Source organism: Puma concolor, chromosome B1, assembly GCF_028749965.1.
Source record: "Puma concolor isolate L17-30 chromosome B1, mPumCon1.1.hap2, whole genome shotgun sequence".
NCBI classification, from domain to species: Eukaryota; Metazoa; Chordata; class Mammalia; order Carnivora; family Felidae; genus Puma; species Puma concolor.
Genome location: NC_141670.1, coordinates 47426377 through 47445619, shown reverse-complemented (window position 1 = coordinate 47445619; position 19243 = coordinate 47426377). Strand labels below are relative to the sequence as shown.

Below are 19243 nucleotides of genomic sequence, written 5' to 3'. Positions count from 1 at the left end.
ACCTATATGCCAGGCATGGTGCTCCAGCTGGGGTTTAATAATATGAAAATGATTAACATCGTATAGGATTTAAGATACAATGTTAGACCCTCAGCATCTACATTCAAAGCAAGTAGTTTGAGGACTTGATGGAGGAAGGAGTTGGGAGAGGTGCTGGAGGCAAAGGAAGCAGATCAGAGCTATTTTTGAAAAGTACAAGGAAGAGAAATCCGATCCTCAAGAATTAGTGGGATGTGTTTTGGGGCACCTGGGTGAGCCTCGGTTGAGCGTCTGACTTTGGCTCAGGTCATGATCTCATGGTTGGTGAGTTTGAGCCCCACATCAGGCTCTCTGGTGTCAGCACACAAAGCCTGCTGCAGGTCCTCTGTCCCCTGTCTCTGCCCCACCCCCACTTGTGCTTTGCTGTCTGTCTGTCTCTCTCAAAAATATTAAAAAAAAAAAAAGATGCTTCATTCCTGTTTAAATCTAAAGAATTCTAATTTACCAGTAAATAAGTGACAACATTTGTGCAACAATTCGTTGCTGTGAGTTCAAGCCCCTATCAGGCTCTGTGCTGATGGCTCAGGGCCTACCTCAAATTCTGTCTCCCTTTCTGTCTCTACTCTTTCCTCAATTGTGGGCATGTTCCCTCTCTTCTTCTGTCTCCTTCTCTCTCTCTCTCCCTTTCTGAAAAATAAACATTAAAAAAAAAATTAGTGGGATGTGTTGTAACCTGTCTGACCTGCAATCCTTGTATCCACACTCCTGATTCCACACTGGCGTGATACATTTCCATCTGTTTCCTAGAGAAGGGGGGGGGGGGGGATCTTTTTGTTTTTTTAATTTCCCCATTCTTTTTAAATTCTGGGCTTTTATGCTCACGCTATACTCCATTCAATCAGTATTTCATTCTCGGAGGTAAAGTCATGTTTCCCAAACTAACATTATTTTTCAATTAATTAAAATCAGTTAAGAACAATTTAATTGAATGCTGTCACAAGCACCATAAATCACTGTGATGCTTGCTGTCATCACCTGCTTCTGGAAGCACCTCTCGTGGCAACATCTGACACAGCTTATAGTAATATCCAAAATGTTTAACCAGGATGACATAATTGTCAAATATGTAATTGTGCTTTTACTGCCTGTAGCATTCACTACCATTTGAAAATGTCAGAAATTACTACTGCAGGCAAGTTGAACATTTAAATATATGTCCAGAATACATCCTCTGCCAAGATAAAGCATCCCTTCTCCTTGGTAACTTTAAAGTTTAATGTCCTGTGTATCAATAAGCGTCTTCCTGTGTGTTCACATGACATTTCAAGTTTGGGAAGAATGGAGCATCGTCCAGCCCCGACTGTGTGACCAAGAATTATTAGATGTGGAAATGGGATAAAAGGATCTTTTGAAGGCAATAAAGATGGGTTTGTCATACTGGGTAATATTTTAAAATGAATTTTGACATGTTCAATAGACTTCCTAACAAATGATTAGCATCTCCGAATACTTACAGACTATAGTGACATCAACTGTCTCAGGATGGTTGTCAGATCATAGCACAGAGTCACTGGAATCAGAGGAAGTGTTGAAATTGTGTGGAATCTCCCCCTCTGTATTAGCAGTTCCTGTTTCAGCTTAGGACTGTATTCCCGAAAATAAACTCTCACTAAGCTGTCACTGTGGTCTAACATTTATTTACTCTTTGGCCTCATAACAAAAATTGTCAAATTAGTGCCCTCTTGCCAGCCTCCTCCTGGACCAGCAGAGTAGCTAACTGTATCAATGCACACTTAATTGACAATTTAAAAAAAATTTTTTTTAACGTTTATTTACTTTTGAGACAGAGAGCATGAATGGGGGGAGGGTCAGAGAGAGAGGGAGACACAGAATCGGAAGCAGGCTCCAAGCTGTCAGCACAGACCCTGACGCGGGGCTCGAACTCGTGAACCAGGAGATCATGACCTGAGCCGAAGTCGGACACTTAACTGACTGAGCCACCCAGGCGTCCCTTACTTGACAATTTTGTATCAGATGGCAAAACAGTTCTAACAGCTGAATAAGCACATGAAAATAATTCAACAGGTCCTTTGAAAGGAACAATCAGTTCACATTCTTTGGAAACGTCCGTCTACTTAAAGGGAGTATAACAGTTACAACCAGAATAGATACCAGTCCACGTTTATTTTATCAGAGTTCACCCATCATATGTCATTAGTATGGACAGCACTTTTTGTTTTTTTACAGTACAAGAAGTGCAAGCCCATGTAAATTGCAAATATGCATCCATTTAGATACTTATCTAGAGGGATACAGTTCCTGGAAATCTTTTCTTTGTCATTGAGTACAATAATGCTCTTTAATATCATGGTGCTTTGTTTCTGTGATGCTGCATTTGACTGTGCTGAACTGTGGCACAGAAAACATTTGAGCATATTGTAGACTGCTTATCAAATTTTCTCTTCCATGAAATGAAATAGAGCCATGTCCCAAGTGATAGAAAATTACTATAATTATTCCATTCTACATGGAAGTTTTGTCATTATTGCAGAAAGAAAATCCAAGGATCCTTCAAGCCAGCAATGGGCAGACTCTTTTGAACATGGCTTTTTGAACTCTTTTGACATGGCTTCCAAGTGAGGTAAGGCAGGTGGGAGGCTTGAGGGATCACATCAGTCATCAGAGACTTGAGTTGTCTTTTTGTTGTCTCCATTGTAATTAAGAGGATGGACACAGCATGGGGCCACAGGGGTCCAAATACTGACTCTGCCCCTTGGGAGCTATGTGATTTTGGCAGTTTACAACCTTTTTATAATGCAGTTTCTTCATCCTTTACAGAGACACAATAGTTGTACAACCCTGTAGGATTGTTTTGAAGATTGAATGAGTTTATGTATCTTTATATCTTGAAGAAATGCCTGACACATAGTAAGAACTCAGTAAATTTAGCCATTATTATTATAACTTTTGTTAATATGAATTGATGTGTTGAAGTTAAGTACTGTTCAATTTTTTGATGCTTCGTTGAGCATGAGAAAGGTGTCAGGAGAATGGAAATGTTCTAATTTTCTAAATTGATGGAACATTTGGATTCTGAAAATAATAGATTGTTACAGTTCCTCCTTTGAAAAATTCTCGTCAAAATTACTAAACAGATGGCTCGTGAGTGCTCAGAAGAAAACTGTGGTGGTCACTAACCATCATAGTGTGTTAATTAAAAGCAAGTCATTTCAAACTAGCCTAATCTCATTTTTTGGAAAGAGTTACTGGGTTGTCAGAATAAGAGATGCCTTACTGGGATTTCTGCAAGGTATATGGATTCTTTCATTACATATTTTGATCAAAATGAAAAAAAACCCATAAGTGTGATTAAGTAGAATTACTATTTTTGTAGGTAGAATACTGTAAGAATGACTTTTATTCTCAAGGGAGGTGTCTTGGCTTAAAAACTATAGTTATTTTGCCCATTTTCATTCAGTATTTTTATCTCTGGCTTCTGTGAAGACTTGGAAAACATGTGCATCATGCAAGTGACATACATTTTGGAAAGGTAGCTAATGTCGATGACAAATGTAAATTTCAAAAAAAGTGATAACTGGTTGATACAAATGAGGTAATGTTTAATGGAAACATGTAAAATTATTATTTTATGTTTATTTGTTTATAAGTTTTGCCAGCTGGCACTCAGTGATCCTACTGGACATTATTTATTTTTTAAATGTATATTTATTTTTGAGAGAAGGAGAGTGTGCAAGCAGGGGAGGGGCAGAGAGAGAGAGAGAGAGAGAGAAGGAGACAGAATCAAAGCAGACTTCAGGCTCCGAGCTGTCAGTGTAGAGCCCAATGTAGAGCTCAAACTCACCAACTGAACTGTGAAATCATGACCTGTGCTGAAGTCAGATGCTCAACCGACTGAGCCACCCAAGCACCCCATTAATTTATTTAAAAAACACAATACTAAAGTGGTCTAGGCTTAATAGAATTTATTTGAAAACACTTCGAACCTTTAAAAAAATTTTTTTCAACGTTTATTTATTTTTGGGGCAGAGAGAGACAGAGCATGAACGGGGGAGGGGCAGAGAGAGAGGGAGACACAGAATCAGAAACAGGCTCCAGGCTCTGAGCCATCAGCCCAGAGCCTGACGCGGGGCTCGAACTCCCAGACCGCGAGATTGTGACCTGGCTGAAGTTGGACGCTTAACCGACTGCGCCACCCAGGCGCCCCAGAAAACACTTCGAACCTTTAAATGCAAATAATTTTCTTTTGCAGAGTCAACTCTCATTGGTTGACTTAAGTAAAACACTAGCTAATATCCAGTAGTGACAGAGTCCCTACTTTCCAGGAGCTTATAAAAAAGTATGGGTGACAAGACTACAAGTAGTAACAGTACAGGATAGAAATACCACAGAGGGGTAAGCATAGCATTTGAGAATTCACAAAAAGGACATTTAACACCACATGAAGGTGTCTGCAAATGATCCTCAAAAGAGGATATAATTAAACTCAGAGGGTTAGGAGTTTGTGAATTTAGGGTAGGGGCATTGGTATTCTAGGTTGATAAACTATAGAAAGGGCCAAAGATGTGAGCACATGTGTATTCCAGGATTGTTAAGTACCAGTGGTCCAAGTAACCATAGAATGGGAGGTAGAGACCACTGAGTTTTAAAAGCTTATATTCATGTATGCTTGGTACTTGTGAAAGTGTTTTATTGTATTAACTCATGAGTATAATATAGTAACGAGCGTTGTGTCCACTAGCTTTTGCTGCATAATAGATAAACCCACAGGTTAGAGTGATTACTGTGATTCATGGGTTTCAGATTCAGCAGGGTAATTGTGCCGGTATGGGTCAGGCTTGGATCGCCTTGGCTGGGTTTGCCAGAGATTCATCTCTGCTCAGCTGGTTGTTCATCTAGTAGATAGTCTAGAATGTTCTCTTATGTCTAGCAATCACTTTGGTTTTGGCTGGGGTAGTGGAAGAGACCTGACCCCATGTCTCTGGTCATTGAGCGGCAAGCCAGACTTCTTCACGTGACAATCAAAAGGTTCCAGGGTCAGCAAGGAGACCTATCTCAACGCTCAAGGCACCTTAAAGCCCCTGCTCATGTCCAGAGCAAGTTACAGGGTCAACCGAGATCAAAGGGAGTGAGAAATGGGACTCTGCATCTTGAGAAGAGTGAAAACATGTAGGAACAGTTTTGTAATCTGCTACAATTTAACTCACCTTGAGGTAGGCGTTTTTACTATCAACTCCAATGACCTTTGAGGTACAGGGAATATTTAACTTGGTCAAGGTCACATAAGTATCAAGGGGCAGGTCCAGGATTTGGCAACAGGGCAGTCTGTGTCTTGATTCTTACCCACTGTAGTCTGCTGGCTCATGAGGGAAGAGGTAGGATAGGTCCAAGACTATGAAGAACAATGTATGCTGTTATGAGAAGTTGGGTTTTTATCCTGAGGGAAGAATGATCAGAAAGAAGTCTGACACGGTCCCCTTGACAGCTTGGAAAGATCAATTGAGCTGCGTGATGGCGAATGCATTGTATGAAGGAAGTATTGAAAATTGACCAGCTGACTCCTCAGTACATTAGTCTACCACGATGCTGATGAAGACTGACCTAAGGTAGTAGTAGTTGGATAGCTATATAGTTTTAGCTAAATTAAGGAAATGCCATGTTAAAAATAATCGTGTGTGTGTGTGTGTGTGTGTGTGTGTGTGTGTGTGTGTATATGACACTATTGACTGGATGTTAGCAGCTTGGGAAACTGGAATCATGGATTTATAACACATTTAGAGAAGTACAATTATTTTGTCATTTGTTAGTCAATAATGAGTAATCAAGGCAAAAGATTTTAGTTGATATAAGTGATTGGAGTTGACAGTAGAGGTGTGAAAAGGATGTCTGTGAATACATTTGCTAATTTGCTTTGTAAAGTTGCAAGTCCCCAGTCTGTCTATAAGTGAAACATATAGGTGGTACTTATTCAGTGAACACAAAACTCCTTTGTGATTGTCCATCTGCCAAATGGACTCACAAGGTGCGAACATATATTTGTACAGAAGACTGACTTACTGTCTTAGAAAAATCATACATTGACCTATCTACTTGAGAATGAAAGAGGGATTTTGTCATCCGATTTCATTTAGTGATTCCGAGTTCTTGATTTCTGGGATGGCTCGTGAGCCTGAATGAAAATGATTACAGATTTAATCGAGAGTATAATTATTTAGGTTAAATTTGTATCGAGCCTGCATTTTGGTATGATGAATAAGTAAGGTCAGAGATAATGCAGAGACTATGGAGATTAGTTTTCTTCATTGCCTATATTATGTTGCACTTTCAGGAAATATACTGTCAGATGGGTTGGCAATATTAGGGGCCACCAGAGGACATTCATTTAATCACTGAGAGCAGCCGTAACAGCCAAAGAGCCAATATTTGAAAGAAAATGAAGTCATTTCAGCATAAAATAAATGCTCTGACTTGTAGAGGATCAGCTAACATTTCATCTTAAAACTTCGAGCTTTGGAAGGGACCTTGGACAGCACATTTTCAATATCTCCATTTACAGACAAAGCTTTTGAGGCTCAGAACACTTAAATAACATTTCCAGGGTTCTGTAGCTAATTAGCAGCCTGGTTAGGAAAATAATCCAACTTTCTAGTTCTCGTCCAATGCATCTTCCATTATCATTTGCTATTTCAGTGGCCTATAATAGTTGGGATTAATTTATCCCCGAAAATCATGTTCGAAGGAGTGTGTGCCCATTACCACTAAAATAGAGAACTTGTGGCCATTTGCTGATAGAGAACGTCTCTTCTTGAATAGTTACAGGAGTTGTGACGATATTTAAAAGAAGGCACTTTGGGTTGTTTTGGTTAGCTGACCTCACTGGCTACAAAGACTTTGTAACAGTATCTAAGTTTGTCATGGTTAAAGGTGTAATATTTTACTTATCTGTCAAAAAATTAAATGATGGTGTATCAGGATGTGCTCTGACTAAAGGATGCTAAATCCCATTAACAACACTTCAAAGACACGGATGGAAAGCAGAGTGTCCATCTCATTACGTTACAATGAGAGATGTAACCATCAGTCAAAGTAGACATTCTTTTGGACCTACTGTGTGCACTCTCCTGCTAACAGTGACCTGGGAAAACAGATTACTTGGCAAACTCAGAATCAGGCTGAGAGTAGGTGCTGATAATGGTCAAATACTTCACAGGTCCAAGCTAATACTGCCTCTTAACATCTGTGCTCACTGCCTTCTGCCAGGACAGGAGAGCTTGGTTTGGTGACATGGATAACACACCTTCCTGTCTGTATGAGGATCAGCATGGCCAAAGCTTATTCTAGTGACCACGTTCCCATTTGCTCAAATTCTAAACTGTCATCCTTTCTGGTTGATACTCCTGCTTCACCCCAACCACCACATATATTAATACTTAAAAATTTTTTTTATATGTTTTTATTTTTGAGAGAGAGAAAGAAGGAGCAAGGCAGGGGCAGAGAGAGAAGGAGACACAGAATTTGAAGCAGGCTCCAGGCTCTGAGCTGTCAGCACAGAGTCTGACACGGGGCTCGAACTCACAAGCTGTGAGATCATGACCTGGAATGAAGTTGGATGCTTAACTGACTGAGCCACCCAGGCACCCTATATTAATACTTTTTCAAGTCTAGTTGGGCATCAGAGATCTCTCTGAAAGGGGACTTTACATATCTCTGATCTCATTTTATTATTTAACTTTCGGAAGGCAACCTGATTCCTTTTACTTCCCAATTCTTGGGCAATACCACATCACCTCATTGTCATTTCTGTGTTCTGCCTCTAGCCCCACCTAGGTTGGAGTCCAGATTCTACATAAATGTTGAAATACTTTGCCAGGTTTAGCTGGGCTAATATGTAAAGATCGGTTACCTTCCCGGTGCTCAGCAAAGCTCTGTAAGTAAATTCTCACTTACCTATGAATAGTAATGAAGCTGACAGATTGTTTCTTGTAAGCAGTATAAAAAGTAAGCGCATGATAAATACATGAATCCCTAAGGAAGGTACAGAAAGGATAGACTAGGAAAGCGTACACTGGGTTTAAAGCAGGCCTCACTGCTAACAACTCTGACCTGAGCAGGTATCTTTACATCTGATTCTGTTTTATCATACATAACATCTTAATGATACCTGCCTTTTAGGATTTTAAGGTAAATCTTAAGGTTTTAAGATTTAAAGCAGTGTGTACATTAAAGGTTTTATTAATATGGCTACCACATAGGTGTTTAGTAATTCTAGATTTTTCCATCTGAGAACTGTAGATTATTGATATTTAAAGATGGAAAAAGTAACTTCACACTGGTTATTATCCTTAGCGCAGTCAGAACAGCCTGAACACCCATCAGGCAGTGAGTTAGTGTATCGCGTTCTCGGTTATGTTAACATTAAAAATAAAACTGATATTTTACCAGTAAAATGGGTTCATCGTAAAACAGCGGAGAATTGCAATTCGCGGCATGCAAGCTGTGGTAAAACCATAGGCAAGTCCAGCAAAGGAGAAGAGCATTATTTTATGGAGAAGGAGGAAGAAGTTGGGAGGAGTTGTTTTGAATGACAGTCCGTTGGAGAAAAGCAAATGTTCAGGATACAGACGGTTTCTCATTGGCTGAGTTGCAGGGGTAGTCAGTTCCTTATAGGGGAGGCAATGTGTAATTGACGTCTGGTTCCTCTCCCCCTTGTGGCCTCCTGGCTCCATTTTAGTGAGGTTTCCTTCATTAATTTTTACCTTTCCCCCTTTTGGTGAAGATCTTTCTCTGAAAGCACCACTGATCAAGAATTAGGTTTTCTTAACTCTGTGGTCTTTTGGCCCTTAGTGCCAGGAAGGACCTTTCTGGGGTGTCCTATTTCATGTTGGAAGAAAATTGTATAGATTGCAAAACAACTGAGGTCGCATTTGAGTAACAAGGAGGAGTAGCAGGGAGGACTGTCAGGCACTTCCCAGTATACTCTGTATTTATCAAGTTAGTAAGCACTGGAGATCATTTTATGATTGGGGTACGTTGTTGTTTTTCTTTTTTTTTTTTTTAAAGGTTTGACAGGCAGCAAGTACAGAATGAAAAGTGACATGATCCAAACTATATGATGGTTCTAAACCAAGGCCCTCGATCTGAGTGTAGCCAACCAGAGATAAGTTTTTGGCCTTATTGTGACTTATGGGAGCAAAAGGTCTCTTAACTGAGGCCAACTCAGAGTCACATGTGCCCTTAGGAAATCATCGCTTAGTGTGCATGGAAGCAGAGTAGTGAAGGCTGCAAGAATACATTGAAAGAACAGACCAAGTGTGTTTGGGAAGATACGGTGCAGATAGAAACATGAAGCAGTAGTTGATGAACATTTCACCTAACAACAAAACCTCAAAGATGTTTTGAAACAGTTTTATGGGTGTGCCCGGGGGGCTCAGTTGGTTAAGTGTTTGGCTCTTGATTTCGGCTCTGGTCATGATCTCACAGTTGGGAGTTCGAGCCCCATGTCGGTTTCGTGCTGACAGTGCAGAGGCTGCTTAGGATTCTCTGTCTCCTCCTCTCTCTCTCTCTGCCTCTCCCCTGTTTGTGTGTGTGCTCGCTTGCTCTTGCTTAAAAAAAAAAAAAAGGCATTAAAAAACATAAAAATAAATAAAAAATAAAAAAATGAATTGCAAAAGAGCTGTTTGGAACCGAACGTGTATCAATAATACAGTCTGTAAAATTATAAATTTAGAAACCATGAATTTGGATAAAAATCCAAAGTCAGTTAATAGTTTAGATGAAAAGGAGACTTTTGTGAATCCAGAATTACAGAACCTTGTAACCCTTCAGAAAAAGCAAGGGAAGAGATTAATTTGTCACGAGATCATGATGAGGCTGTTTCTGAAACGCCATAATCAAAAGAAGAGGTTTCCCCCTTTCACAAGGGTTTGGGAAACATGAACAAAGACATTGCCTTTCCACAAAAGAGAGAAAAGAAGCAACAGTAAGAAAAGGGAACATAGGCTGGGCCGGACATCCTGGGAAGGTTATCTTACCACACACCATCTGCTTCAATTCCAGGTAATTGTTACTTTCATGTCCTTGGATGGTGAGGTACAGTCAGGGTTTGGTGCTTTCTTTAGATGTGCCACAGGAATTCAAGAGTTTACTTCCTGGAGTTTGGCAGCATAAGGGCCGGTTAGCGGTACCTCATAAGAATCCAGTGAGGTTGAAGTGTCTTTCTGGGAGTATCTTTTCCAATAGATGAAATCTTCAGGTTGCCAGGTGTGATTCTTAAGGTCTTCATCTCTGGGAGTGCACTGTGAAAAGATTGTTCTACCAAAGCATGGTAATTTTTTAATAGAAGTTGTTGTACATTTGCAGTATCGATATGTATCCCTTCTTATCCACTGTGGGCCAGAGGAGAAAGGGACCAAGTATATTGGACATCTTGCAACTGTCTTAACAGGGTAAGAGTTTATAAATTACAGAAGAGGTGGATCTGAGATTTAGGACTGCCAGCAATGCTTCCAGCCAGGGTAGTTGAAGGGTCTCTACGTATTTTGCCAAGTGCGTCTTGATAGTGCCCACATCGCATTCCTAACCCTGAGGATGGAAGATAGCATGCATTCTGGAAGTGTTGTAAGGATTTGTTGAAACACCTGCTGAGTAAAATGGGTTCCTCAATCACTGTGAAATTTGAGAGTGGTTCCCCAGGTAGGGATGATCTTTTCTAACAGAATTATAACCATAAAAGAAGCAGTGTGGCCTGTCTACAAGAGAAAACTTCACTCCAGTGAGTCAACACAAGCCATGACTAAAACATGTTAATATCCATGAGATACAGGGGAAGCTGTATGAAATCCATTTGTATGCACACATTTCCCTGGTATGTGCTTTGGACAGGTGGGACAAGTAAGGTAGGCACTTTTGGTGGCCTCCCACTTTTGGTGGGAATTTTAGAATTTTGGGGAGGGCTGGATTGTTTGGTCCAAACCAGAGTTCTCTCTTTCTGTGGAACAAGCAATTCTTGGGTTTTCTGTATCACCTTTCTTTTCCTAGGGCCAATTGTTGGGCATCTCTGGTCAGTTTTTCCAAATTATCATTTGGGAGAGCATCTTTTTGGATCATGACAGAAGTTTGGCTGTTGGTTTCCTTGAGAGCAGCATTTTTGGCAGAAATATCAGTGAGGTAGATTACTTTGGTCTCCAGGGAGTTGAGTCTGGAATGCCCAAGAACCTTAATAATTGCCAGAGCAGCTGGCAAAAGTATGGCATTTAATATATTTTGGACATGGAAACCTTTTCTAATGTTATCCCCATTGGAGGTAAGGAAAGTCCAGTTTCCATAATATTTTAAAGTCATGACCTACCTCAAAAGCATAATGACTATTGGTATAAATATTTGTGTTCTTATTTTTGGCTAAGGTACATGGCTGGGTACAGGGGATCCCATGATTATTTCTCCAGTGGCCTTAACTAAAAGGGCAGTGGCAGGCATAGCTCTGAGGCAACAGGAATATTCCTGTGCCACAGGGTCTAGTTGTTGGCTATGTTACCCAATGGGGCCATGATGGTCCCCATGTTTTTGGTAAGTACTCCCAGGGCATTTGCTTCCCTCTCACATACAAAGAGAAAAGAGGGAGCCCCTGGATGGCTCAGTCAGGTAAGTGTCTGACCATTTATTTGGCTCAGGTCACAATTTCACGGTTTGCGAGTGTGAGCCCACATCAGGCTCTGTGCTGAGAGCACAGAGTCTGCTTGGGATTCTCTCCCCGCCCCCCCCCCCCCCTCGCCACCTCTCAAATAGAATAAAACTTTAAAAAATAATAATAGTGGAGGGAAGTTAATAATTAGGATGTCCAAGATCAGGGGCCTTTATTAGGGTTTTCTTTAAGGTCCCCAAAGCTGTGTCTTCTTGATCTTTCCAAATACTAGGGTCAGGTTTGTTGTTTTTTTTTTTTTTAATAAAGCATATTGCGATTGAGCCATAAGAGAGAAGTTTGGAATCTAATTTCAACAGTAGCCAACCAGTCCAGGAGAACTTTGTAATTGGTGCTTAGTTTTAGGTTTTGGGAAGTTAAGGGTGCCATGAAGTCTGTCTGAATTCAGATGTGATCCTTGTTCTGAGATCACATGTCCTAAGTATCAAACCTCAGATGGAATGAACTACAATTTTTGTTTGGAGACTTTATATCCTTTTTTCTTTTTTTAAGGCTTATTTATTTATTTTGAGAGAGAGAGGGAGGGAGAGAGAATCCCAAGCAAGCTCTACTCTCTCAGTGCATAGCCCAACTCCGGGCGTGATCTCATGCACTGTGAGATGACCTGAGCTGAAAACAAGTCAGCTGGACTGACTGAGCTACCAAGGTGCCCTGAGTTCATGTCCTTTTAAGGCCAGAAGTTTTAACAGGTGGATGCTGGCTTCCTGTGAAGAGGTTAGAAAAGGTTTTGCTTTGCAGAGAAGCAAATCATCTACCACTGTAACAAAATAGAGCTTGCATAAAACTTTCTATCACCCAAATAAGTCTTTAAGTTTTGTGAAAAGTGAGAAGGACTCTCTGTATAACCCTGGGACATTACTGTGCAGGTGTATTGTTGTTCTTCCCAAGTGAAAGCAAAAAGATATTGGCTGTCTTCACCAACTGAAATATTTTTTAAAAATGCAATGCATACATCAGTTATAGTAAAAAAAAATGCTTTCATTGAGAATGGATGTCATGGAAATTAGGGACAAGAGGATGCCAAGGGATAATAATGTTATTTACTGCTCAGAGGTCCTGGGAAAACCTTTGTCGTCTGCCATCAGGTTTTCTTACAGGTAAAATAGGGTTTTTACAGCGACTAGTTGGGGGATAATGAGACCCTGAGCCTTGGAATATTCTATTGTAGGCTTGATGCTTTGAAGGACTTCTTTATTTACAGGATATTGATTAATTTGGTGGAGAGCTTTTGAGAGATCTGTTTGAATCTTGATCAGAGGTACACTGTGAGTTCTCCCAATATCAGTTGAAGATTTCACCCGTAAAGGGGATGGTAGCTAATCCCATTGGGACCAATGATCAGTGTCCCCAGACTCAGCCATAGTGCCATGAGTCAGAGGAAATAAAAGATGCTCAGGAGTCATTTAATTGCTCTGGTTGGCTATTTTGAGTACTACTCTCAAATTCTAGAGTTATTTTCACCTTTTGGGAGAAAGCTAATTCTGGCATATTTTTCTAAGAAATTTTAGCTCAATAAGTGAATAAGAACAGAGAAACTAAAGAAAAAAGAGTGGGTGTCTCTCAAAGGGCCCAACCCAAAGGGAATAGGTTCTGAGACAGGAACCTGTTGCGATAGTTTATCAGAGACCCCCAGTATTTGAGATATTTTGGTACCTCGAGGCAGAAGCTGCTTTATGGCAATGGGGTTGAGCATCCAGAGGGTAGTTCTGGTGTCAACAAGGACAGAGTGAAAGCTCCCCAATGTGGAGAGTGGTTTTTCTGAGCTGATTAGGAGGGAGGATTGGGAAGAGCCCTTGTAGTTCTTGGAGCCTCCTCATTGGGAATTAGCAAGACATTGGAAAGACTGAGTAGGGGGCTGAAGGCACTCAGCGAGGTGCTTAATGTTGTAACCATCTCTAAATGTCCTGGCCCTTTGCAATAATAACAGGTACTAGGAGGTTTTTGGTTTCATTTGTCAAAGTTGAAAATTAAGAATTTTAGAGGTCTTTCTTGGACTCATCTAAGGTGTGAACAACCTGGTTTGCCAAATGAATTAAGTCTAAAGTGGACATAGTTTCTCATTCTATCCTGGTCCCTTTAACTAAGGAGAAAGATCCTGGTTCAGCCCATTAATAACAGTAGAGGGGTAAAGAAGACCAGAATTTTCTTTAAACACAATTTAGAAGTGATTGTAATAGTAATGAACAGATTCACTGGGCTTTGGTGTGCAAGCCTGAATTTTGTTCCAATCAGTAGGCTTAGGAAGAGCTCCTGTAGTTGCTCAGTGGAGATTTCCAGTGAGTGTTCTAGCATATTGCCAAAAGATAGGCATCGTTTCTCTAAACCCCTTTTAGGATGTTCCCACTGGGCTGGTTTCATCCAGTGTTTGGCCTGACCCTCACCAACAAGCATGTAGACTAAAAGATCTAAATCTGAGCAACCAAGCTGGTAAGGCTGCTGAATTTGAATATGCTAAATTTTTCTGAAGACCTGTGTGGGCCCTCAGTCACATTGGGAAACTCTAACTATGGTCCACAATTCAGCTTTATTCTTGGGAACAAAAGAAATTTGGGGTTTCCTTGGATCTTAAGGAGACGTCATTTTTATTTTGTTTTTTAATTTGTAATTAACACGCAGCATCTTTTCATGTGTTGTTTGCCGTCTGTATATAGAAGACTTGAGTTCATGGAATTAGAATGGGGAAACTGAGGGCGTAGAGGAGGTGGAGACATGCAGAAATGAAGGAGGAACGTGGTAGCAAAGGTGGAGCCTGAACAGCAGGTGGCCAAGAAAATGGGGGAGGGAAGAGAGGAGTCTTTTTGACTTTTTCTTTGATTGTTTATTTGCCTCAGTCCAGTAATTGTATTTCTCAGAGAGCCAATTTTAGATTCGTAATAACATTTGGAACCTTCAAAATACCAATCAAAATGGGCATCTCATTCAGTTTTTTGAAAGAAATATTCATTCATTCATTCATTTTTGAGCTGTGACTTTCTAATTTAATTTTTAGGAAAACAAAATTGGAGATTTCAATCAGAGAGATTGAGGGGCGCCTGGGTGGCGCAGTCGGTTAAGCGTCCGACTTCAGCCAGGTCACGATCTTGCGGTCTGTGAGTTCGAGCCCCGCGTCGGGCTCTGGGCTGATGGCTCAGAGCCTGGAGCCTGTTTCCGATTCTGTGTCTCCCTCTCTCTCTGCCCCTCCCCCGTTCGTGCTCTGTCTCTCTCTGTCCCAAAAATAAATAAACGTTGAAAAAAAAAATTAAAAAAAAAAAAAAAAATCAGAGAGATTGAAAGGTCCCTATATGGCCATTGAAGTTCTAAATGATGTTTGGTTGAATCGGCCCATTTAATTAGAAATGTGCATGAGGAGGGACCACAGTTTTTAAACATAAAAACTGGCCAGGGTCCCAGGTGGGGTGTGTACCCTCAAAACATGTTGATGACAAGGGTCTCATTTCTTAGAGATTTTTCCTCTAGAGCAAAGAGAAAAATTCCTAAACTGCTCAGTTGCACACAGGAAGGGCCTGCTTCCAAAGTAATTGGATGAAAGGCCGGCACAGTTTTGTAGGAATAGTCTGGTTCTAGAAACGAGTTGGACCAAAGTCCCAATGAGTGCTCTTGGAAAGGACAAAGCCTTAAAATGTAGCCCAAGTAAAGCTTGGAGGGCTCAAAACTCAAGGAGGGTGGAGCTTGGACTCTGGGAGAAACTTCCCTGGAAACTCCAGGGTCAGCAAGAAAGCAAAGCACCCATTGGGCCTTAGGGATACTGGCACCTGTTTGCTTACCAGCCTTGGAATTGTTGGCCGTCTTCTCTGGATTCTGCTGCTCTGACACCAAGTCATGCTGATCTTAAAAATAGTTATTTTTACCAGCAAAATAGGTTTCTTCAGGAATAGCAGATTTACAATTCAGAATAAGCAAGGAACAGCAAAACCATAGGCAAATCCAGCACCCAAAGGAGGGAAGTGTTAACTTGATGGAGAAGAAGGAGGAAGTTGGGAGGGGGTGTTTGGAATGAAAGTCGATTGGAGAAAAGCAAGAGTCGAGGGTGATAATAGTTTCTCATTGGCTGAGTTGCATGGGCAGTCGATTCCATGTGGGACATACAATGTGCATCTTTTCCAGGTGGGTCCTGTAGCTGAGGATTTTTTTTTCCCGTTGAGGATTCTTCTGTTGGGGTCTGTAATCGACAGTTCTTCGTATAATTGATGTTGAGGGGCACTGCTCCCACCTCTGTCCTCCCAACTCCATGTTCCTGAGGTTTCCCTTTCCTAATTTCTGCAGTAAGAATATAAATTTTGACTGCAGGCCTTTGGACACCTAAACTGCAAATATGGGAGTTTCTGGAATAGCTGCAACTTATCCATTCTGGGTGTACCTGAGTGTATCCTTATAACACACAAAAATTAATACTCACTTAGGAGTTTCCTATAACAGCTAATCTGCCTAAGTACATAACATCTTAGAGAAAGACCTCATCAACATTTCCCTGAACAAGAGTCCTCTGTTCTTTCAAGTCTTTAGGAAAAGAAAGGATTCTATGATCCCCCATGGTAGCATTCATAACCATATGTTGTCTGTGTTTAGTACTTAGCTGACAAGGCATCTTTGAGCTCAGCTGCACAAGTGTGGTGATAAAGTTTGTATTTTTTCTCCCTTGTATGAAGTGTACAACCATATTATAACTTCCTATCAAAACATACCCTTCAGGCCGTCTTAACATCTCATTTATGGAAACATGAAACATATCTCCCTCTGCCCCTTCCCCCACTGGCCTCAACAGTTTTGACTTGCTACAGTGTTTAGAATACATTTTTAATTTGCTCTTCTATTTGTCAGTTTGTTTTTGTTGTTGCATAAGCAGCAGCCTGAGAATCTTTAAGGGCTGCATGCAAGGCTGTCTGAATCCTTGATACAGTGTGCACTTGGATAAAGGTCAGATTCATCTTGTATTCCTTAATAAGATTGTCTATTTCCCTATGATATAGAATAGGTTTTATCTCTCCGAAATGTGTATTTCGGTTACTACCACTTTGCTGTCAACTTACTTTCCATGAGCTCCTGCCTTTTTCTCCTTGAAAGTGGTGGTTAGCTAAGGGAGCCACCAGCCTGAGATAAATTGATTTCAACTTACATAGTGAAGAAGCCAGAAAAAGAAAGAACAAGACTGTATTTTGGCCATAACCTTGTGGTATGATTGAAACGTTGTAAAGCAACCAAAGGTATGCCTTCATAAATCTCATGTTCTTCTAGGATATGTCTGTAGCATCTGGAGACCAAAGAGAAGTGGGGACTGTCTGTTCCTTGCACCATGACTTGCTTTTGGGCAGTGGGCTACAGTGATTGTAGGTCTTAAACCAGATTCTGTTCAACACACAAACTTCTGTTATGAGGCAGCCCAAAGCTATCACACAGTCTTTCTGTAAGCTCACGTAGGACCTTCTGTCCTCATGACTGCAGCAGGCATTGGGCTTGGAAGGTTAACTCTGTAGCAGGTTCAATAACATGCAGATGCTAGGACCAGGCAACCACATTAGCAGATCAGAGACCAGAGTCTCCCTTGAAGTTGGGGTCCCGGGGTAACCAGTGTTTAATATTGTAGGTGCCGTCTCTAAGCTGCTAGGAGGCTGCTGGCTTTCTGTGCTGTGATCACCTCTCCTTTCACCATCCCTTAAACTGATTAACAAATGCTGTGATAGAAATTTCAAGGAAGCCTTTTGAACTGCTAAGTGGATGTTTGTATCTGTCTTGTAGGCAGGAAACAAAAACCCACAGTACTTGCATCACAGAGTTTCTTAGGAATGCATTAGGAATGTATATGTGAAATGCTGAGGGTGGTGGTGCCTTCAACATAGTAGATGTTTGCTTTCATATCATCCACGTGGTCGATCATTGGTCGTAGGAGGAAAAATATTTTTAACAACTGCTATGAACCTAGGACATAATATTGTCATATGAGCAGATTCTAGTGTTAAGAGTTAGAGTGAAGGGTTGTTTGTTTACTTGGTTAAGGATTTTTTTCTTCCTCCCTCCTATCCTTCTTTAAATGGCACATACTAATATTTATTACCTGCTCATTTCTCAGGCTAAATTTCTTTAAAACCTTTTTAAAAAATTTTTTTTAATGTTTATTTATTTTTGAGACAGAGAGAGACAGAGCATGAACGGGGGAGGGGCAGAGAGAGAGGGAGACACAGAATCAGAAGCAGGCTCCAGGCTCTGAGCCATCAGCCCAGAGCCAGATGCGGGGCTCGAACTCACGGACTGCGAGATCGTGACCTGAGCTGAAGTCGGACGCTTAACCGACTGAGCCACCCAGGCGCCCCTCTCAGACTAAATTTCAATACTTAATGCTTCTTAGTCTTTACATAAAGAATTGAAAAGTGTCCCTTCCCTCCCTCCCTTCCTTCCTTTCTCCCCCCCACCCCCATCTCAGTTCCTTTAAATTAGAAAACAGTGTGTTTTTTTGCTAGAGTACCTCATAAATTGACTAAGACAAAACATGTGTAAATCTTCATTTTACATACTCACCTTCTTAGTTTCTTGGGATTAGCATCTGTTTTGGATACATTCCGTTCCTTGTGGTCACATATTCCCTGTATCAATCTGTTGCATTCACACAGTGATACAGTTTTGGATTCCCCCAGGGGACTAAACGGAACATTGTGCTTTAATCCCCTCCCTGACCCTGCCTCCTCAAGAGGACTTAATCATGATGTGAATAGGGAATAACTGTATGTGAATGTCCCTCATTTGCAATGCGTGTTGTGTCTGCCTCTTTAAATAAAGTAAAGGTTAATATGTTGATTTCCTATTTATAGGTAACTTAATGCTTCTAATTTTTCCTAATCATGGCGCAAGGTTTTGGCTCAGTACTACGATTTCTTAAATGATCTTTCTAAATCATTATAATGATTTGATGAGTTTACTACTCTCCGAAGAGGTCGGATTGACAGGTTTAAAGAGACAAATCATACAGTACTTTTTTTTTGCCACATAATATCTAGTTACACCAGCAGATCCTTCTATTAAACAAACCGTATTTCTGGTTGATGTGTCTTTCAGCTTTTTCCTTTGAGCCCAGACTTTTCTTCTTTGGCAATCCAGTTTAACAGTAGTGCTCATAATGACCTTCACATATATCAGAAGAGAATCGCACAATATTTAATCTGAAAGCTGAACTAATACTATCCATCAGAGAAAGTAGATATTAATTCATTACATCATTTCCATTTCTGACATTAGAAAAAAAGCAACTTGACATTTTACTGCTTTTTCTTCCTTCTTTCCTTTTGCACATGAATTAAACTTTAGAAAAAAGCCTGTCTTCAGACAGTATGAGACCTGGAACCATCTTGAGGAGCTAACCAGTTACTAATCTTTGCCTCAACAGACTAGGAACAGGCTACCTAATTGGTATCTTTTTGGTTTTGTTCTGTTTATTTGACATAGCCTTTCCTCTGGGTCAGTTGGCCTGTAAGGCAATGCAGCCAGTGCACCATCTTTTAATGAGCTGCAAAATTACTCATCTGCCCACCTTCTAGTCCTTTATTAATTTTGAGTCATTCT

At 40.6% G+C, this 19243-nt stretch overlaps 1 protein-coding gene across 12 annotated transcripts in view; it reads left to right on the top strand.

Moving 5' to 3' along the window:
• Positions 1-19243, top strand: part of UNC5D (unc-5 netrin receptor D) — a 568239-nt gene that overhangs the window by 64996 nt on the left and 484000 nt on the right. The window contains exon 1 of one of the 12 annotated variants that reach the window (XM_086703734.1): positions 1951-2620. The exons of the other annotated variants lie outside the window; for them this stretch is intronic. The gene's annotated coding sequence lies outside the window, so the exon portion shown is untranslated. Of the gene's footprint in view, positions 1-1950; positions 2621-19243 lie in introns of those variants that run through there. 12 annotated transcript variants of the gene reach the window in all.